This window comes from Triturus cristatus, unplaced genomic scaffold (genome assembly GCF_964204655.1).
Source record: "Triturus cristatus unplaced genomic scaffold, aTriCri1.1 SCAFFOLD_166, whole genome shotgun sequence".
Taxonomy (NCBI): Eukaryota; Metazoa; Chordata; class Amphibia; order Caudata; family Salamandridae; genus Triturus; species Triturus cristatus.
In genome coordinates, this window is record NW_028188130.1 from 134422 (window position 1) to 156384 (window position 21963).

The window sequence follows — 21963 nt, forward strand, 5'->3', positions numbered from 1 at the left end:
TCAGCAGAGCTGCTTTGGAGCCAGAGAACCAGGTCAGCAGAGCTGCTTTAGAGCCAGAGATCTTGGTCAGCAGAGCTGCTTTAGAGGGAGAGAACCAGGTCAGCAGAGCTGCTCTAGAGCCAGAGAACCAGTCAGCAGAACTGCTTCAAAGCCACACATCAAGATCAGCAGAGCTGCTTTAGAGCCATAGAACCAGGTCAGCAGAGCTGCTTTAGAGCCAGAGAACCAGGTCAGCAGAGCTGCTTCAAAGCCAGACAACCAGGTCAGCAGAGCTGCTCTAGAGCCTAGGAACCAGGTCAGCAGAGCTTCTGTAGAGGCAGAGAACCAGGTCAGCCGGGTTGCGTTTGAGCCACAGAACCAGGTCATCAGAGCTGCTATAGAGGCAGAGAACAAGGTCAGCAGAACTGCTGTAGACCCAGAGAAACCACGTCAGCAGAGCTGCTTTAGAGCCAGAGAACTAGGTCAGCAGAGCTGCTTTAGAGCCATAGAACCAGGTCAGCAGATCTGCTTTAGAGCCAGTGAACCAGGTCAGCAGAGTCGTTGGAGAGCCAGAGAACTAGGTCAACAGAGCTGCTCTAGAGCCTAAGAACCAGGTCAGCAGAGCTGCTCCAGAGCCAGAGAACCAGGTCAGCAGAGCTGCTTCAAAGCCAGAGAACCAGGTCAGCAGAGCTGCTTTATAGCCATAGAACCAGGTAATCAGAGCTGATTTAGGTCCACAGATCCAGGTCAGCAGAGCTGCTGTAGAGCCAGAGAAACCAGGTCAGCAGAGCTGCTTTAGAGCCAGAGAACCAGGTCAGCAGTTCTGCTCTAGATCAAGAGAACCAGGTCAGTAGAGCTGCTGTAGAGCCAGAGAAAGCAGGTCAGCAGAGCTGCTTTAGAGGGAGATAACCAGGTCAACAGAGCTGCTTTAGAGCCAGAGAACCAGGTCAGCAGAGCAGCTTTAGAGCCAGAGAACCAGGTCAGCAGAGCTGCTTTAGAGGGAGATAACCAGATCAGCAGAGCTGCCCTAGAGCCTAAGAACAAGGTCAGGAGAGCTGTTCTAGTGGCAGAGAACCAGGTCAGCAGAGCTGCTGTAGAGCCAGATAAATTAGGTCAGCAGAGATGTTGTAGAGAAAGATAAACCAGGTCAGCAGAGCTGCTTTAGAAGGAGAGAACCAGATCAGCAGAGCTGTTGTAGAGCCAGAGTACCAGGTCAGCATAGCTCCTCTAGAGCCTAAGAACCAGGTCAGCAGAGATGCTTTAGAGGGAGAGAACCAGGTCAGCAGAGCTTCTGCAGAGCCAGAGAACCAGGCCAGCAGAGCTGCTTTGGAGCCATAGAACCAGGTCAGCAGAGCTGCTATAGAGCCAGAGAACCAGGTCAGCAGTGCTGTTGTAGAGCCAGAGCACCAGGTCAGCATAGCTCCTCTAGAACCTAAGAACCAGGTCAGCAGAGCTGCTCTAGAACCAGAGAACCAGGTCAGTAGAGCTGCTTTAGAGCCAGAGAACCAGGTCAGCAGAGCTGCTTTAGAGGGAGAGAACCAGGTCAGCAGAGCCACTTTAGAACCTGAGAACCAGGTCAGCAGAGCTGCTTTCGAGCCATTGAACCAGGTCAGCAGAGCTGCTTTAGAGCCTGAGAACCAGGTCATCAGAGCCGTTGTAGAGCCAGAGAACTAGGTCAACAGAACTTCTCTAGAACCTAAGAACCAGGTCAGCAGAGCTGCTCTAGAGCCAGAGAACCAGGTCAGCAGAGCTGCTGTAGAGCCAAAGAAAGCAGTTCAGCAGAGCTGCTTTAGAGGGAGAGAACCTGGGTAGCAGAGCTGCTTTAGAGCCAGAGAACCAGGTCAGGAGAGCTGCTTTAGAGCCAGAGAACCAGGTCAGGAGAGCTGCTGTAGAGCCAGAAAAACCAGGTCAGCAGAGCTGCTTCAGAGGGAGAGAACCAGGTCAGCAGAGCTGCTTTGGAGCCAGAGAACCAGGTCAGCAGAGCTGCTTTAGAGCCAGAGATCTTGGTCAGCAGAGCTGCTTTAGAGGGAGAGAACCAGGTCAGCAGAGCTGCTCTAGAGCCAGAGAACCAGTCAGCAGAACTGCTTCAAAGCCACACATCAAGATCAGCAGAGCTGCTTTAGAGCCATAGAACCAGGTCAGCAGAGCTGCTTTAGAGCCAGAGAACCAGGTCAGCAGAGCTGCTTCAAAGCCAGACAACCAGGTCAGCAGAGCTGCTCTAGAGCCTAGGAACCAGGTCAGCAGAGCTTCTGTAGAGGCAGAGAACCAGGTCAGCCGGGTTGCGTTTGAGCCACAGAACCAGGTCATCAGAGCTGCTATAGAGGCAGAGAACAAGGTCAGCAGAACTGCTGTAGACCCAGAGAAACCACGTCAGCAGAGCTGCTTTAGAGCCAGAGAACTAGGTCAGCAGAGCTGCTTTAGAGCCATAGAACCAGGTCAGCAGATCTGCTTTAGAGCCAGTGAACCAGGTCAGCAGAGTCGTTGGAGAGCCAGAGAACTAGGTCAACAGAGCTGCTCTAGAGCCTAAGAACCCGGTCAGCAGAGCTGCTCCAGAGCCAGAGAACCAGGTCAGCAGAGCTGCTTCAAATCCAGAGAAACTAGTCAGAAGAGCTGCTTTAGAGCCTGAGAACCAGGTCAGCAGAGCTGCTTCAAAGCCAGAGAACCAGGTCAGCAGAGCTGCTTTAGAGCCATAGAACCAGGTAATCAGAGCTGATTTAGGTCCACAGATCCAGGTCAGCAGAGCTGCTGTAGAGCCAGAGAAACCAGGTCAGCAGAGCTGCTTTAGAGCCAGAGAACCAGGTCAGCAGTTCTGCTCTAGATCAAGAGAACCAGGTCAGTAGAGCTGCTGTAGAGCCAGAGAAAGCAGGTCAGCAGAGCTGCTTTAGAGGGAGATAACCAGGTCAACAGAGCTGCTTTAGAGCCAGAGAACCAGGTCAGCAGAGCTGCTTTAGAGGGAGATAACCAGATCAGCAGAGCTGCCCTAGAGCCTAAGAACAAGGTCAGTAGAGCTGTTCTAGTGGCAGAGAACCAGGTCAGCAGAGCTGCTGTAGAGCCAGATAAATTAGGTCAGCAGAGATGCTGTAGAGAAAGATAAACCAGGTCAGCAGAGCTGCTTTAGAAGGAGAGAACCAGAGCAGCAAAGCTGCTTTAGAGCCAGAGAACCAGGTCAGCAGAGCTGCTGTAGAGCCAAAGAAAGCAGTTCAGCAGAGCTGCTTTAGAGGGAGAGAACCAGGGTAGCAGAGCTGCTTTAGAGCCAGAGAACCAGGTCAGGAGAGCTGCTTTAGAGCCAGAGAACCAGGTCAGGAGAGCTGCTGTAGAGCCAGAAAAACCAGGTCAGCAGAGCTGCTTCAGAGGGAGAGAACCAGGTCAGCAGAGCTGCTTTGGAGCCAGAGAACCAGGTCAGCAGAGCTGCTTTAGAGCCAGAGATCTTGGTCAGCAGACCTGCTTTAGAGGGAGAGAACCAGGTCAGCAGAGCTGCTCTAGAGCCAGAGAACCAGTCAGCAGAACTGCTTCAAAGCCACACATCAAGATCAGCAGAGCTGCTTTAGAGCCATAGAACCAGGTCAGCAGAGCTGCTTTAGAGCCAGAGAACCAGGTCAGCAGAGCTGCTTCAAAGCCAGACAACCAGGTCAGCAGAGCTGCTCTAGAGCCTAGGTGTGAGAAAGTGGCTCTGTATATACTGTTCCCTAATAGGTACAGGGTGTACAGAGTCCACAGTCCCCCAGAGGCTGATAGAGGTCAAAGTTAGGTATGACCTTACTCTCAAAAGTGGTAGCTTGGTCGAGCAGTAAGGCAGTACCAGAGGACAGTGTAAAGCATTTATTGTACACACTCAGTCAGCAAATGGTTTCACACACTCAATAACTGAACTCTAGGCCAATGGTTTGTATATATAAAATATATGCTTGTTTTATTTTTAGAACCACAAAGGGGGTAAAAATATACTTTCTCAGAATGAGAGGTTGAATATAAATACTTTTGTTTCAAGCAATAAATTTGTGTAAACAGTCACAGTTGGTTGCAATAAACAATCCTATCTCCTAAACATAACAATGCATTGAGCTCAATGGTAAATTCAGGTTATTTGTAATAAATTACTTTTCAGATTACTTTTGGAATTCCAGGTCTGGATCCTAGAACCAGCCTGGGGTCAGTATTCAGAATCAAGTGATGAAAGTCGACTTAATAACTGTAATGATTTTTAAATAATATTTAGCTATTTCAAAAGTTAGCACTTAGAAAATATTTCACAGAAAACATTCAATGGATCTCTATGGCAAGAAATTCAAATTGCAGGTAGAGTACTTTATCGTTACTTTAGTAATCCAGGACTGGGTGCCTAGACCCAGGACTGGGGTCCTTATCAAAAACAGGTAAGTAATTTTGTTTGCAGAAATGGTACGATTTTAAAAGAATATTTCAAATTTGCAAAAATAGACACTTAGAAGAATTTTCACAGAAAAGCAGACAATGGTTTCCTATGGGAGAAAAATGAGTTAGAGGTAAGTATAGTTGTGAGTACTTTTCAGGGTCAGGGCTGGGCACCAAGATCCAGCACTGGGAGCTCACCCAGGAACAGGTGAGTAAATTCGTTTTTGTCACTTGGCTGATTTTTGGTGAATTTTTACAGTTTTGAAAAGTTCACACTTAGAAGATTTTTGAAGAAAAAGCCAGTCAATGTTACCCTATGAGGAAAATGAAGTTAGCGGTTTAAGGGTAAGTACTCGACTGGCAGAGTTGAAATTCCGGGCATAGACTCAGGGGTCCCCCAGTGTCAGGTAGGTACAGTTGGTTCACCCTCAGCGGTTTCAGGACGGCCGGGTGCAGAGTGAGTTAGGCCCAATGTTATCCTATGAGGGATAGGGGGGCCTTAGTTGGTGGCTGCTGTCTGGCAAGCCACGCGTCTGTGGGAGCTGGGCTCCTGGTCACTTACTCAGGGCAAGTGGGGAAGTAAGTTAGTGTAGAGAGTGCACTGCCAGGGCCACTCGGGCGGCTGGGTGCAGGGTGCTTTTGAGCCTTCGGGCGCTCAATGGAAATCAATGGGAATGTTCCGGTTTGGAAAAAGGCTGCAGGCTCGGGGACGAGGATGTTTCCGGTGCCACCACCACTTCGAGGGGTAAGTTGGGTAGTTGTAGGTTAGGTGGGTACCCCGGGATTGGGCACAGGGGGCCGCAGGGCGCCGGGTGCAGGGGTGCCTTTTGACGTCGGGAATCTTACCCTCTGGTTGATCGCGGCTGGGGTGGCACTCGGTTCTGAGGCTGCAGGCTTCGTCCAGGATGTCGAGGGGGGTCCTTGGGTGCCGGACTCGGGGTCACAGTCGCCGTGGGGTCGTCCTCAGGGTCTTTGTCCACTCCGGCACTGGCCAGGCTTGGCTGGTGCAGAGTGTGTTGGGTCCGCGGTTCCGGGCTGCTGCCAGGAGTTAGGAATAGGTTTCTCGAGTAGAGCCTCTACTCATGGGAGTCCCAGGGAATCAGAGGTCAAAGGTAGCCAGGTCCTCCGGGGTTTTTGAGGTTGCTGGCCACAAGAGATGCCGCGCTGGAGCAGGAGCAGGTTCGAGGGTCGACAGGCCGGTAGGGCTGGGGCCAAAGCAGTTGGTGTCTTCCTCTTTTTAGCAGCTGCAGGGCAGGTCTTTTTTCTTCTTGCTCTTCTTGTAGGTTTCTATCTGGAATCTGGGGAAGGAAGGTTCAGGGGGCCCCTAAATACTAGATTTAGGGGCGTTACAGGTAGGTGAAGGCCAGGGACCAATGGGTCCTTGTCCTGGGGTGGGTACACCCCCTATCCTGCCTCTCTCCTGTGGGAGGAGGGCAGTAGCCTAATCCTGATAGGGTAGGGCCTCCCATCTTCAAGATGGCGAGAGCCCGGAGATGTGCTTCACCTCGCCTCCCCCACCTGAGGGGTGGGGTGGGCAGGCTGGCACATCCCCTGTCCTTGTATGGGGTTTCCGGCCAAGCTTCCTGCCAGAGTGGGGGGTTGCAGTGGCCTGGGGAAACTCCAACTGGCGGCATGCCTTTGAAGCTTCCCTTTGCTCATCCTGGGGGAGGAGATTTCTCACCTCACCCAGGATGTGCATTGTTGCAGGCCCGGGAGAGCAGGGGCTCTCCCACCCAGGGGTCCAGCAACGTGTCTGCTGTGTGGCAGCCTGGGCAGCCTCAGAGCAGACGTGGATTGTAGGTTAGCTGTAAGGGGGCATCTCTAAGATGCCCTCTGGGGTGCTTAGTACATTAAATCCCACACTGGCATCAGTGTGGGTTTAATGTGCTGAGAAGTTTGATACCAAACTTCCCAGTCTTCAGTGTTGCCATTATGGTGCTGTGGAGTTCGTGTTTGACGAGCTCTCAGCACCATGTACTTGTAAAAGGCAGCACTGTACTTACAGTGCCCAGGAATGGACCTGGGTACTGTAGGGGCACAGGGCTCCTGCTCCTGTGCCCACACCATAGGCATAAGGCACCCAGCCAGAGGGGTGGCTGACATATGCCTTGGCAGTATAGGTAATGGGCATGGCACACAGAGATGCGTGCCATGTCGACTCTTTGTTTTGTCCTGCACCCAGACACTCAGCCTGCAAAGGCAGTGTGTGTGTGTAAGGGTACAGGGCCTCTAAGGGTGGCACAAGGAGTGCTGCAGCCCTTAGAGGCCTTCCCTGGTCACAAGGCCCTGGGTACCTAGGGTACCATTTACCAGGGGCTGACATGTGGCCAGGGTTTGCCAATTGGGAGTTTGTGTGTTTTAAGGAAGGAACATAGGCCCTGGGCACCTGATTGGCAGGAGCCCAGGGCACAACAAGGAAAAGTGCATCAGCTATTAGGCAAAAAAGGGGGGGGTTACTGCAACAGAAACCCACTTTCTCACACAAGCCCCCCCCAGCCCAAAGGCCAGGAGACTTCTGCCAAAGCTGGGAGAGTCTACCTAGTCTTTCAGGCGAGGAAGAGTTGGGGAAGTGGTTTGAAAGTTGCAGGGCCTACTCTGCCTTACATCCTTCTGCCTAGGTCAATCCCTTTGGGGAGCTGGCCTGTCTTGTTAGTTTCAGGACCTAACTCCCAAGGCTCCTCTCCTTGTCTTTTACTGTCCTGGTCCCATCTTTCTATTTTGGGTTTAGAGGTGTATACCTCGGTAGTTTCTAACTTAGCCAGGGCTAGGCCCAGCTTACCCACAGAGGCTACCCACAGCTTGAGCAACCCCACCATGACCAATAAGGTCAGGGGGCCTGACTTGCTATTTGGCAGGGGGTTAGGCCACCATGCCAAGGATAGGGCTGCCATGAAGGCTAACACCCAGCAGAGGCTGCTGACAGCTGTCAGTGCCCAGTACCATACCTTTAGCTCCTGACTGGCAAGTGAGGGGGCTATTTTATAGTTCTCTTTGGGTCCTGGCTGTTGGTCTGTTTGAGGATAGGGGGTCCCTACTCTTGGTAGGGAACACCCCTCCTCTACCCCTTGTCCTGCCACCTGAGGAGCCACTAATTCAGGCTGGACAGTTGCCTGACTAGTCAGGTCTTGCTGTTGGCTAGGGGGGGATTTACCAGTGCCATTGTGGGAGTTTTCCCTTACTGGGATAGCATCTCCCTGGCTCTCTGGAACTGTGGCTAACAGTTGCCCACCTTTCCTACCCTGTTTCTTCTCATTCTTTTGGGACTCAGCTGCACTGACTGCAGGTTGAGCCCCCACAGGTTCTTTGGGCGAGGCCTGGCATTGGGCCAGCACCTCTCTTTGGCTCAGTTCCACATCTAAGTGATCATTCCCCAAGAGACAATCAAGGGGGAGGTTTTTACTGACTATCACTTTCCTCCATCTAAGGGACCCAGCTGTGGCTAGGGGCACTATAGCCACAGGCCTAACAGTGACTCCCCCTGGGACAGTTCTTACCCTTCTTGTTTCCCCTGAGACATATTGGTGTGGGAATACCAACCTGTCATGTACCACAGTGTGACTGGCACAGGTATCTCTCAGGGCAGTGGCTGGGATTCCATTCACCAGTAGGTGGTGGAAGTGTCTACTTCCTTCTGGGATCTCCAGCTTGCTTCTTGGGCCCATTCCCCAGTTGAAAGCTAGGAGGACTTCCTCATCTGAGGACCCTCCCTCCCAAGCTACACTGGCAACCCCTGGGGCTACACTAGTCACCCCTGGAGCTGTACTAGGAACCTTATTTTTAGGACAGCTAGAGTCCTGGGCGTGGTGTCCAGCCTTCTGACAGTTGAAACACCATATTCTGTTGGGATCCCAATTCTTACCTTGGTACCCTGGTTTAGTTTGTGAGGTGTCTTTGGGCCCACCCTCCTGGTCAGGTTTTTGGGGGGCTACCTGGGACTCCTTTCTTTTATCCACAAGGGGTTCACTCTCTTTCTTCTGGGGAGGTTTTGGGACCCCTTGGTTCTGGTCCCTCCCAGTGAACGTCCTAGTCACCCTAGTCTTGACCCAGTGGTCTGCTCTTTTTCCCAATTCTTGGGGGGATTTTAGACCTAGGTCTACCAAATGCTGATGCAACTTTTCATTTGTGCAGTTACTCAAAATATGTTCCTTCATGAATAAATTGTACAATCCAGTAAAATCCTGCACACCATGTCCAGCTAACCAACCATCCAGTGTCTTCACTGAGAAATCTACAAAATCAATCCAGGACTGGGTCTGGGTTTTGTGAGCCCCCCTGAATCTAATTCTATACTCCTCAGTGGTGAATCCAAATCCCTCAATCAGAGCTTTCTTCATGAGGTCATAGGATCCTGCTTCTGGCCCAGAGAGAGTCAGAAGCCTGTCCCTGCAGTTACCAGAGAACAGTTCCCACAGGAGTGCCCCCCAGAGAGGTTTCTTTACTTTCCTGATATCACAAGCCCTCTCAAAGGCTGTGAACCATTTGGTGATATCATCACCTTCCTCAAATTTAGGGACAATCCCTTTGGGGATTTTAAGGTCAGAAGTTTCCTCCCTATCCTTGTTTTTATTATTGCTGCCACCATTGATGGGTGCTAAACCCATCTCTCTCCTTTCCTTTTCTAGAGCCAGGAGCCTGGACTCTAGATCTATTCTTTTGGCCAGCCTCATAAGGCTGTCCTCTTCACTGGGGGGACCCCCAGTGTTGTCTCTGGGACCAGAGCCACCTGTGTGGTCTCTAGGTGCCCAGATGCTATGTCTTGAGTTGGAGGGTATGGGTGCCATCTCCTCCCTAGGGAATAGTATGGGGAGGTTGCTGTCCTCCTCCCCTGTTTCCCTTTCCTCATCTGACTGGCCATCACCATGTTCAGATGGGTGGTCTTTAGCATACTCAGCCAGGAGCTCCTGGAGCCCTTGTTTGGTTGGATGCTGACCCATTTGTAAATTTTTGAGTTTACATAAGGACCTCAATTCCTTGAAAGACAAGTGTAAGTAAGGTGTGAGGTCGAGCTCCTCCACCAGGTTCATGTTATTATTATCACTAATAGCTGGGTTTGTTTGAGACATTCTAACCTGACAGTTCTAACCCTCTACCCTGACTATAGTGACTTTTATTTTTCTAAAATTCTAATGGGACTTAAGCAAGGCCCTAGCAAGACTTTTAGTAATTTTGGAAAAACCAATCAGAATTCTAAAGGCAATTTTTAAGAGTTCTGTCGTGTGATCAGATGGTAACCAAGTAGTCCAACAAATGCAAGTTTGTATCCCACCGCTGATCCACCAATGTGAGAAAGTGGCTCTGTATATACTGTTCCCTAATAGGTACAGGGTGTACAGAGTCCACAGTCCCCCAGAGGCTGATAGAGGTCAAAGTTAGGTATGACCTTACTCTCAAAAGTGGTAGCTTGGTCGAGCAGTAAGGCAGTACCAGAGGACAGTGTAAAGCATTTATTGTACACACTCAGTCAGCAAATGGTTTCACACACTCAATAACTGAACTCTAGGCCAATGGTTTGTATATATAAAATATATGCTTGTTTTATTTTTAGAACCACAAAGGGGGTAAAAATATACTTTCTCAGAATGAGAGGTTGAATATAAATACTTTTGTTTCAAGCAATAAATTTGTGTAAACAGTCACAGTTGGTTGCAATAAACAATCCTATCTCCTAAACATAACAATGCATTGAGCTCAATGGTAAATTCAGGTTATTTGTAATAAATTACTTTTCAGATTACTTTTGGAATTCCAGGTCTGGATCCTAGAACCAGCCTGGGGTCAGTATTCAGAATCAAGTGATGAAAGTCGACTTAATAACTGTAATGATTTTTAAATAATATTTAGCTATTTCAAAAGTTAGCACTTAGAAAATATTTCACAGAAAACATTCAATGGATCTCTATGGCAAGAAATTCAAATTGCAGGTAGAGTACTTTATCGTTACTTTAGTAATCCAGGACTGGGTGCCTAGACCCAGGACTGGGGTCCTTATCAAAAACAGGTAAGTAATTTTGTTTGCAGAAATGGTACGATTTTAAAAGAATATTTCAAATTTGCAAAAATAGACACTTAGAAGAATTTTCACAGAAAAGCAGACAATGGTTTCCTATGGGAGAAAAATGAGTTAGAGGTAAGTATAGTTGTGAGTACTTTTCAGGGTCAGGGCTGGGCACCAAGATCCAGCACTGGGAGCTCACCCAGGAACAGGTGAGTAAATTCGTTTTTGTCACTTGGCTGATTTTTGGTGAATTTTTACAGTTTTGAAAAGTTCACACTTAGAAGATTTTTGAAGAAAAAGCCAGTCAATGTTACCCTATGAGGAAAATGAAGTTAGCGGTTTAAGGGTAAGTACTCGACTGGCAGAGTTGAAATTCCGGGCATAGACTCAGGGGTCCCCCAGTGTCAGGTAGGTACAGTTGGTTCACCCTCAGCGGTTTCAGGACGGCCGGGTGCAGAGTGAGTTAGGCCCAATGTTATCCTATGAGGGATAGGGGGGCCTTAGTTGGTGGCTGCTGTCTGGCAAGCCACGCGTCTGTGGGAGCTGGGCTCCTGGTCACTTACTCAGGGCAAGTGGGGAAGTAAGTTAGTGTAGAGAGTGCACTGCCAGGGCCACTCGGGCGGCTGGGTGCAGGGTGCTTTTGAGCCTTCGGGCGCTCAATGGAAATCAATGGGAATGTTCCGGTTTGGAAAAAGGCTGCAGGCTCGGGGACGAGGATGTTTCCGGTGCCACCACCACTTCGAGGGGTAAGTTGGGTAGTTGTAGGTTAGGTGGGTACCCCGGGATTGGGCACAGGGGGCCGCAGGGCGCCGGGTGCAGGGGTGCCTTTTGACGTCGGGAATCTTACCCTCTGGTTGATCGCGGCTGGGGTGGCACTCGGTTCTGAGGCTGCAGGCTTCGTCCAGGATGTCGAGGGGGGTCCTTGGGTGCCGGACTCGGGGTCACAGTCGCCGTGGGGTCGTCCTCAGGGTCTTTGTCCACTCCGGCACTGGCCAGGCTTGGCTGGTGCAGAGTGTGTTGGGTCCGCGGTTCCGGGCTGCTGCCAGGAGTTAGGAATAGGTTTCTCGAGTAGAGCCTCTACTCATGGGAGTCCCAGGGAATCAGAGGTCAAAGGTAGCCAGGTCCTCCGGGGTTTTTGAGGTTGCTGGCCACAAGAGATGCCGCGCTGGAGCAGGAGCAGGTTCGAGGGTCGACAGGCCGGTAGGGCTGGGGCCAAAGCAGTTGGTGTCTTCCTCTTTTTAGCAGCTGCAGGGCAGGTCTTTTTTCTTCTTGCTCTTCTTGTAGGTTTCTATCTGGAATCTGGGGAAGGAAGGTTCAGGGGGCCCCTAAATACTAGATTTAGGGGCGTTACAGGTAGGTGAAGGCCAGGGACCAATGGGTCCTTGTCCTGGGGTGGGTACACCCCCTATCCTGCCTCTCTCCTGTGGGAGGAGGGCAGTAGCCTAATCCTGATAGGGTAGGGCCTCCCATCTTCAAGATGGCGAGAGCCCGGAGATGTGCTTCACCTCGCCTCCCCCACCTGAGGGGTGGGGTGGGCAGGCTGGCACATCCCCTGTCCTTGTATGGGGTTTCCGGCCAAGCTTCCTGCCAGAGTGGGGGGTTGCAGTGGCCTGGGGAAACTCCAACTGGCGGCATGCCTTTGAAGCTTCCCTTTGCTCATCCTGGGGGAGGAGATTTCTCACCTCACCCAGGATGTGCATTGTTGCAGGCCCGGGAGAGCAGGGGCTCTCCCACCCAGGGGTCCAGCAACGTGTCTGCTGTGTGGCAGCCTGGGCAGCCTCAGAGCAGACGTGGATTGTAGGTTAGCTGTAAGGGGGCATCTCTAAGATGCCCTCTGGGGTGCTTAGTACATTAAATCCCACACTGGCATCAGTGTGGGTTTAATGTGCTGAGAAGTTTGATACCAAACTTCCCAGTCTTCAGTGTTGCCATTATGGTGCTGTGGAGTTCGTGTTTGACGAGCTCTCAGCACCATGTACTTGTAAAAGGCAGCACTGTACTTACAGTGCCCAGGAATGGACCTGGGTACTGTAGGGGCACAGGGCTCCTGCTCCTGTGCCCACACCATAGGCATAAGGCACCCAGCCAGAGGGGTGGCTGACATATGCCTTGGCAGTATAGGTAATGGGCATGGCACACAGAGATGCGTGCCATGTCGACTCTTTGTTTTGTCCTGCACCCAGACACTCAGCCTGCAAAGGCAGTGTGTGTGTGTAAGGGTACAGGGCCTCTAAGGGTGGCACAAGGAGTGCTGCAGCCCTTAGAGGCCTTCCCTGGTCACAAGGCCCTGGGTACCTAGGGTACCATTTACCAGGGGCTGACATGTGGCCAGGGTTTGCCAATTGGGAGTTTGTGTGTTTTAAGGAAGGAACATAGGCCCTGGGCACCTGATTGGCAGGAGCCCAGGGCACAACAAGGAAAAGTGCATCAGCTATTAGGCAAAAAAGGGGGGGGTTACTGCAACAGAAACCCACTTTCTCACACTAGGAACCAGGTCAGCAGAGCTTCTGTAGAGGCAGAGAACCAGGTCAGCCGGGTTGCGTTTGAGCCACAGAACCAGGTCATCAGAGCTGCTATAGAGGCAGAGAACAAGGACAGCAGAACTGCTGTAGACCCAGAGAAACCACGTCAGCAGAGCTGCTTTAGAGCCAGAGAACTAGGTCAGCAGAGCTGCTTTAGAGCCATAGAACCAGGTCAGCAGATCTGCTTTAGAGCCAGTGAACCAGGTCAGCAGAGTCGTTGGAGAGCCAGAGAACTAGGTCAACAGAGCTGCTCTAGAGCCTAAGAACCAGGTCAGCAGAGCTGCTCCAGAGCCAGAGAACCAGGTCAGCAGAGCTGCTTCAAAGCCAGAGAAACTGGTCAGAAGAGCTGCTTTAGAGCCTGAGAACCAGGTCAGCAGAGCTGCTTCAAAGCCAGAGAACCAGGTCAGCAGAGCTGCTTTAGAGCCATAGAACCAGGTAATCAGAGCTGATTTAGGTCCACAGATCCAGGTCAGCAGAGCTGCTGTAGAGCCAGAGAAACCAGGTCAGCAGAGCTGCTTTAGAGCCAGAGAACCAGGTCAGCAGTTCTGCTCTAGATCAAGAGAACCAGGTCAGTAGAGCTGCTGTAGAGCCAGAGAAAGCAGGTCAGCAGAGCTGCTTTAGAGGGAGATAACCAGGTCAACAGAGCTGCTTTAGAGCCAGAGAACCAGGTCAGCAGAGCTGCTTTAGAGCCAGAGAACCAGGTCAGCAGAGCTGCTTTAGAGGGAGATAACCAGATCAGCAGAGCTGCCCTAGAGCCTAAGAACAAGGTCAGGAGAGCTGTTCTAGTGGCAGAGAACCAGGTCAGCAGAGCTGCTGTAGAGCCAGATAAATTAGGTCAGCAGAGATGTTGTAGAGAAAGATAAACCAGGTCAGCAGAGCTGCTTTAGAAGGAGAGAACCAGATCAGCAGAGCTGTTGTAGAGCCAGAGTACCAGGTCAGCATAGCTCCTCTAGAGCCTAAGAACCAGGTCAGCAGAGATGCTTTAGAGGGAGAGAACCAGGTCAGCAGAGCTTCTGCAGAGCCAGAGAACCAGGCCAGCAGAGCTGCTTTGGAGCCATAGAACCAGGTCAGCAGAGCTGCTATAGAGCCAGAGAACCAGGTCAGCAGTGCTGTTGTAGAGCCAGAGCACCAGGTCAGCATAGCTCCTCTAGAACCTAAGAACCAGGTCAGCAGAGATGCTCTAGAACCAGAGAACCAGGTCAGTAGAGCTGCTTTAGAGCCAGAGAACCAGGTCAGCAGAGCTGCTTTAGAGGGAGAGAACCAGGTCAGCAGAGCCACTTTAGAACCTGAGAACCCGGTCAGCAGAGCTGCTTTCGAGCCATTGAACCAGGTCAGCAGAGCTGCTTTAGAGCCTGAGAACCAGGTCATCAGAGCCGTTGTAGAGCCAGAGAACTAGGTCAACAGAACTTCTCTAGAACCTAAGAACCAGGTCAGCAGAGCTGCTCTAGAGCCAGAGAACCAGGTCAGCAGAGCTGCTGTAGAGCCAAAGAAAGCAGTTCAGCAGAGCTGCTTTAGAGGGAGAGAACCAGGGTAGCAGAGCTGCTTTAGAGCCAGAGAACCAGGTCAGGAGAGCTGCTTTAGAGCCAGAGAACCAGGTCAGGAGAGCTGCTGTAGAGCCAGAAAAACCAGGTCAGCAGAGCTGCTTCAGAGGGAGAGAACCAGGTCAGCAGAGCTGCTTTGGAGCCAGAGAACCAGGTCAGCAGAGCTGCTTTAGAGCCAGAGATCTTGGTCAGCAGAGCTGCTTTAGAGGGAGAGATTATGGTCAGCAGAGCTGCTCTAGAGCCAGAGAACCAGTCAGCAGAACTGCTTCAAAGCCACACATCAAGATCAGCAGAGCTGCTTTAGAGCCATAGAACCAGGTCAGCAGAGCTGCTTTAGAGCCAGAGAACCAGGTCAGCAGAGCTGCTTCAAAGCCAGACAACCAGGTCAGCAGAGCTGCTCTAGAGCCTAGGAACCAGGTCAGCAGAGCTTCTGTAGAGGCAGAGAACCAGGTCAGCCGGGTTGCGTTTGAGCCACAGAACCAGGTCATCAGAGCTGCTATAGAGGCAGAGAACAAGGTCAGCAGAACTGCTGTAGACCCAGAGAAACCACGTCAGCAGAGCTGCTTTAGAGCCAGAGAACTAGGTCAGCAGAGCTGCTTTAGAGCCATAGAACCAGGTCAGCAGATCTGCTTTAGAGCCAGTGAACCAGGTCAGCAGAGTCGTTGGAGAGCCAGAGAACTAGGTCAACAGAGCTGCTCTAGAGCCTAAGAACCAGGTCAGCAGAGCTGCTCCAGAGCCAGAGAACCAGGTCAGCAGAGCTGCTTCAAAGCCAGAGAAACTGGTCAGAAGAGCTGCTTTAGAGCCTGAGAACCAGGTCAGCAGAGCTGCTTCAAAGCCAGAGAACCAGGTCAGCAGAGCTGCTTTAGAGCCATAGAACCAGGTAATCAGAGCTGATTTAGGTCCACAGATCCAGGTCAGCAGAGCTGCTGTAGAGCCAGAGAAACCAGGTCAGCAGAGCTGCTTTAGAGCCAGAGAACCAGGTCAGCAGTTCTGCTCTAGATCAAGAGAACCAGGTCAGTAGAGCTGCTGTAGAGCCAGAGAAAGCAGGTCAGCAGAGCTGCTTTAGAGGGAGATAACCAGGTCAACAGAGCTGCTTTAGAGCCAGAGAACCAGGTCAGCAGAGCTGCTTTAGAGCCAGAGAACCAGGTCAGCAGAGCTGCTTTAGAGGGAGATAACCAGATCAGCAGAGCTGCCCTAGAGCCTAAGAACAAGGTCAGTAGAGCTGTTCTAGTGGCAGAGAACCAGGTCAGCAGAGCTGCTGTAGAGCCAGATAAATTAGGTCAGCAGAGATGCTGTAGAGAAAGATAAACCAGGTCAGCAGAGCTGCTTTAGAAGGAGAGAACCAGAGCAGCAAAGCTGCTTTAGAGCCATAGAACCAGGTCAGCAGAGCTGCTTTAGAGCCAGAGAACCAGGTCAGCAGAGCTCCTCTAGAGCCTAAGAACCAGGTCAGCAGAGATGCTTTAGAGGGAGAGAACCAGGTCAGCAGAGCTTCTGCAGAGCCAGAGAACCAGGCCAGCAGAGCTGCTTTGGAGCCATAGAACCAGGTCAGCAGAGCTGCTATAGAGCCAGAGAACCAGGTCAGCAGTGCTGTTGTAGAGCCAGAGCACCAGGTCAGCATAGCTCCTCTAGAACCTAAGAACCAGGTCAGCAGAGCTGCTCTAGAACCAGAGAACCAGGTCAGTAGAGCTGCTTTAGAGCCAGAGAACCAGGTCAGCAGAGCTGCTTTAGAGGGAGAGAACCAGGTCAGCAGAGCCACTTTAGAACCTGAGAACCAGGTCAGCAGAGCTGCTTTCGAGCCATTGAACCAGGTCAGCAGAGCTGCTCTAGAGCCTAAGAACCCGGTCAGCAGAGCTGCTCCAGAGCCAGAGAAAGCAGGTCAGCAGAGCTGCTTTAGAGGGAGATAACCAGGTCAACAGAGCTGCTTTAGAGCCAGAGAACCAGGTCAGCAGAGCTGCTTTAGAGCCAGAGAACCAGGTCAGCAGAGCTGCTTTAGAGGGAGATAACCAGATCAGCAGAGCTGCCCTAGAGCCTAAGAACAAGGTCAGTAGAGCTGTTCTAGTGGCAGAGAACCAGGTCAGCAGAGCTGCTGTAGAGCCAGATAAATTAGGTCAGCAGAGATGCTGTAGAGAAAGATAAACCAGGTCAGCAGAGCTGCTTTAGAAGGAGAGAACCAGAGCAGCAAAGCTGCTTTAGAGCCAGAGAACCAGGTCAGCAGAGCTGCTGTAGAGCCAAAGAAAGCAGTTCAGCAGAGCTGCTTTAGAGGGAGAGAACCAGGGTAGCAGAGCTGCTTTAGAGCCAGAGAACCAGGTCAGGAGAGCTGCTTTAGAGCCAGAGAACCAGGTCAGGAGAGCTGCTGTAGAGCCAGAAAAACCAGGTCAGCAGAGCTGCTTCAGAGGGAGAGAACCAGGTCAGCAGAGCTGCTTTGGAGCCAGAGAACCAGGTCAGCAGAGCTGCTTTAGAGCCAGAGATCTTGGTCAGCAGACCTGCTTTAGAGGGAGAGAACCAGGTCAGCAGAGCTGCTCTAGAGCCAGAGAACCAGTCAGCAGAACTGCTTCAAAGCCACACATCAAGATCAGCAGAGCTGCTTTAGAGCCATAGAACCAGGTCAGCAGAGCTGCTTTAGAGCCAGAGAACCAGGTCAGCAGAGCTGCTTCAAAGCCAGACAACCAGGTCAGCAGAGCTGCTCTAGAGCCTAGGAACCAGGTCAGCAGAGCTTCTGTAGAGGCAGAGAACCAGGTCAGCCGGGTTGCGTTTGAGCCACAGAACCAGGTCATCAGAGCTGCTATAGAGGCAGAGAACAAGGACAGCAGAACTGCTGTAGACCCAGAGAAACCACGTCAGCAGAGCTGCTTTAGAGCCAGAGAACTAGGTCAGCAGAGCTGCTTTAGAGCCATAGAACCAGGTCAGCAGATCTGCTTTAGAGCCAGTGAACCAGGTCAGCAGAGTCGTTGGAGAGCCAGAGAACTAGGTCAACAGAGCTGCTCTAGAGCCTAAGAACCAGGTCAGCAGAGCTGCTCCAGAGCCATAGAACCAGGTCAGCAGAGCTGCTTCAAAGCCAGAGAAACTGGTCAGAAGAGCTGCTTTAGAGCCTGAGAACCAGGTCAGCAGAGCTGCTTCAAAGCCAGAGAACCAGGTCAGCAGAGCTGCTTTAGAGCCATAGAACCAGGTAATCAGAGCTGATTTAGGTCCACAGATCCAGGTCAGCAGAGCTGCTGTAGAGCCAGAGAAACCAGGTCAGCAGAGCTGCTTTAGAGCCAGAGAACCAGGTCAGCAGTTCTGCTCTAGATCAAGAGAACCAGGTCAGTAGAGCTGCTGTAGAGCCAGAGAAAGCAGGTCAGCAGAGCTGCTTTAGAGGGAGATAACCAGGTCAACAGAGCTGCTTTAGAGCCAGAGAACCAGGTCAGCAGAGCTGCTTTAGAGCCAGAGAACCAGGTCAGCAGAGCTGCTTTAGAGGGAGATAACCAGATCAGCAGAGCTGCCCTAGAGCCTAAGAACAAGGTCAGGAGAGCTGTTCTAGTGGCAGAGAACCAGGTCAGCAGAGCTGCTGTAGAGCCAGATAAATTAGGTCAGCAGAGATGTTGTAGAGAAAGATAAACCAGGTCAGCAGAGCTGCTTTAGAAGGAGAGAACCAGATCAGCAGAGCTGTTGTAGAGCCAGAGTACCAGGTCAGCATAGCTCCTCTAGAGCCTAAGAACCAGGTCAGCAGAGATGCTTTAGAGGGAGAGAACCAGGTCAGCAGAGCTTCTGCAGAGCCAGAGAACCAGGCCAGCAGAGCTGCTTTGGAGCCATAGAACCAGGTCAGCAGAGCTGCTATAGAGCCAGAGAACCAGGTCAGCAGTGCTGTTGTAGAGCCAGAGCACCAGGTCAGCATAGCTCCTCTAGAACCTAAGAACCAGGTCAGCAGAGATGCTCTAGAACCAGAGAACCAGGTCAGTAGAGCTGCTTTAGAGCCAGAGAACCAGGTCAGCAGAGCTGCTTTAGAGGGAGAGAACCAGGTCAGCAGAGCCACTTTAGAACCTGAGAACCCGGTCAGCAGAGCTGCTTTCGAGCCATTGAACCAGGTCAGCAGAGCTGCTTTAGAGCCTGAGAACCAGGTCATCAGAGCCGTTGTAGAGCCAGAGAACTAGGTCAACAGAACTTCTCTAGAACCTAAGAACCAGGTCAGCAGAGCTGCTCTAGAGCCAGAGAACCAGGTCAGCAGAGCTGCTGTAGAGCCAAAGAAAGCAGTTCAGCAGAGCTGCTTTAGAGGGAGAGAACCAGGGTAGCAGAGCTGCTTTAGAGCCAGAGAACCAGGTCAGGAGAGCTGCTTTAGAGCCAGAGAACCAGGTCAGGAGAGCTGCTGTAGAGCCAGAAAAACCAGGTCAGCAGAGCTGCTTCAGAGGGAGAGAACCAGGTCAGCAGAGCTGCTTTGGAGCCAGAGAACCAGGTCAGCAGAGCTGCTTTAGAGCCAGAGATCTTGGTCAGCAGAGCTGCTTTAGAGGGAGAGATTATGGTCAGCAGAGCTGCTCTAGAGCCAGAGAACCAGTCAGCAGAACTGCTTCAAAGCCACACATCAAGATCAGCAGAGCTGCTTTAGAGCCATAGAACCAGGTCAGCAGAGCTGCTTTAGAGCCAGAGAACCAGGTCAGCAGAGCTGCTTCAAAGCCAGACAACCAGGTCAGCAGAGCTGCTCTAGAGCCTAGGAACCAGGTCAGCAGAGCTTCTGTAGAGGCAGAGAACCAGGTCAGCCGGGTTGCGTTTGAGCCACAGAACCAGGTCATCAGAGCTGCTATAGAGGCAGAGAACAAGGTCAGCAGAACTGCTGTAGACCCAGAGAAACCACGTCAGCAGAGCTGCTTTAGAGCCAGAGAACTAGGTCAGCAGAGCTGCTTTAGAGCCATAGAACCAGGTCAGCAGATCTGCTTTAGAGCCAGTGAACCAGGTCAGCAGAGTCGTTGGAGAGCCAGAGAACTAGGTCAACAGAGCTGCTCTAGAGCCTAAGAACCAGGTCAGCAGAGCTGCTCCAGAGCCAGAGAACCAGGTCAGCAGAGCTGCTTCAAAGCCAGAGAAACTGGTCAGAAGAGCTGCTTTAGAGCCTGAGAACCAGGTCAGCAGAGCTGCTTCAAAGCCAGAGAACCAGGTCAGCAGAGCTGCTTTAGAGCCATAGAACCAGGTAATCAGAGCTGATTTAGGTCCACAGATCCAGGTCAGCAGAGCTGCTGTAGAGCCAGAGAAACCAGGTCAGCAGAGCTGCTTTAGAGCCAGAGAACCAGGTCAGCAGTTCTGCTCTAGATCAAGAGAACCAGGTCAGTAGAGCTGCTGTAGAGCCAGAGAAAGCAGGTCAGCAGAGCTGCTTTAGAGGGAGATAACCAGGTCAACAGAGCTGCTTTAGAGCCAGAGAACCAGGTCAGCAGAGCTGCTTTAGAGCCAGAGAACCAGGTCAGCAGAGCTGCTTTAGAGGGAGATAACCAGATCAGCAGAGCTGCCCTAGAGCCTAAGAACAAGGTCAGTAGAGCTGTTCTAGTGGCAGAGAACCAGGTCAGCAGAGCTGCTGTAGAGCCAGATAAATTAGGTCAGCAGAGATGCTGTAGAGAAAGATAAACCAGGTCAGCAGAGCTGCTTTAGAAGGAGAGAACCAGAGCAGCAAAGCTGCTTTAGAGCCATAGAACCAGGTCAGCAGAGCTGCTTTAGAGCCAGAGAACCAGGTCAGCAGAGCTCCTCTAGAGCCTAAGAACCAGGTCAGAAGAGCTGCTTTAGAGCCATAGAACCATGTCAGCAGAGCTGCTTTAGAGCCAGAGAACCAGGTCAGCAGAGCTGCTCTATAGCCTAAGAACCAGGTCAGCAGATCTGTTCTAGAGGCAGAGAACCGGGGCAGCAGAGCTGCTCTAGAGCCTGAGAACCAGTCAGCAGAACTGCTTCAAAGCCAGACATCAAGATCAGCAGAGCTGCTTTAGAGCCATAGAACCAGGTCAGCAGAGCTGCTTTAGAGCCAGAGAACCAGGTCAGCAGAGCTGCTTCAAAGCCAGACAACCAGGTCAGCAGAGCTGCTCTAGAGCCTAAGAACCAGGCCAGCAGAGCTGCTCTAGAGCCAGAGAACCAGGTCAGCAGAGCTTCTGTAGAGGCAGAGAACCAGGTCAGCCGGGTTGCGTTTGAGCCACAGAACCAGGTCATCAGAGCTGCTATAGAGGCATAGAACAAGGTCAGCAGAACTGCTGTAGACCCAGAGAAACCAGGTCAGCAGAGCTGCTTTAGAGCCAGAGAACTAGGTCAGCAGAGCTGCTTTAGAGCCATAGAACCAGGTCAGCAGAGCTGCTTTAGAGCCAGTGAACCAGGTCAGCAGAGTCGTTGGAGAGCCAGAGAACCAGGTCAGCAGAGCTGCTCCAGAGCCAGAGAACCAGGTCAGCAGAGCTGCTTCAAAGCCAGAGAACCAGGTCAGCAGAGCTGCTTTAGAGCCATAGAACCAGGTCATCAGAGCTGCTTTAGGTCCACAGATCCAGGTCAGCAGAGCTGCTGTAGAGCCAGAGAAACCAGGTCAGCAGAGCTGCTTTAGAGCCAGAGAACCAGGTCAGCAGTGCTGCTCTAGATCAAGAGAACCAGGTCAGTAGAGCTGCTGTAGAGCCAGAGAAAGCAGGTCAGCAGAGCTGCTTTAGAGGGAGATAACCAGGTCAACAGAGCTACTTTAGAGCCAGAGAACCAGGTCAGCAGAGCTGCTTTAGAGCCAGAGAACCAGGTCAGCAGAGCTGCTTTAGAGGGAGATAACCAGATCAGCAGAGCTGCCCTAGAGCCTAAGAACAAGGTCAGTAGAGCTGTTCTAGTGGCGGAGAACCAGGTCAGCAGAGCTGCTGTAGAGCCAGATAAATTAGGTCAGCAGAGATGCTGTAGAGAAAGATAAACCAGGTCAGCAGAGCTGCTTTAGAAGGAGAGAACCAGATCAGCAAAGCTGCTTTAGAGCCATAGAACCAGGTCAGCAGAGCTGCTTTAGAGCCAGAGAACCAGGTCAGCAGAGCTCCTCTAGAGCCTAAGAACCAGGTCAGCAGAGCTGCTTTAGAGCCATAGAACCATGTCAGCAGAGCTGCTTTAGAGCCAGAGAACCAGGTCAGCAGAGCTGCTCTAGAGCCTAAGAACCAGGTCAGCAGATCTGTTCTAGAGGCAGAGAACCGGGGCAGCAGAGCTGCTGTAGAGCCAGAGAACTAGGTCAGCAGAGCAGCTTTAGAGCCAGAGAACCAGGTCAGCAGGGCAGTTTTGGAGCCAGAGAACCTGGTCAGCAGACCTGCATTAGAACCAGAGAACCAGGTCAGCAGTGCTGATCTAGAGCAAGAGAACCAGGGTAGCAGAGCTGCTTTAGAGCCAGAGAACCAGGTCAGGAGAGCTGCTTTAGAGCCAGAGAACCAGGTCAGCAGAGCTGCTGTAGAGCCAGGAAAACCAGGTCAGCAGAGCTGCTTTAGAGGGAGAGAACCAGGTCAGCAGAGCTGCTTTAGAGCCAGAGAACCAGATCAGCAGAGCTGCCCTAGAGCCTAAGAACAAGGTCAGTAGAGCTGTTCTACTGGCAGAGAACAAGGTCAGCAGAGCAGCTGTA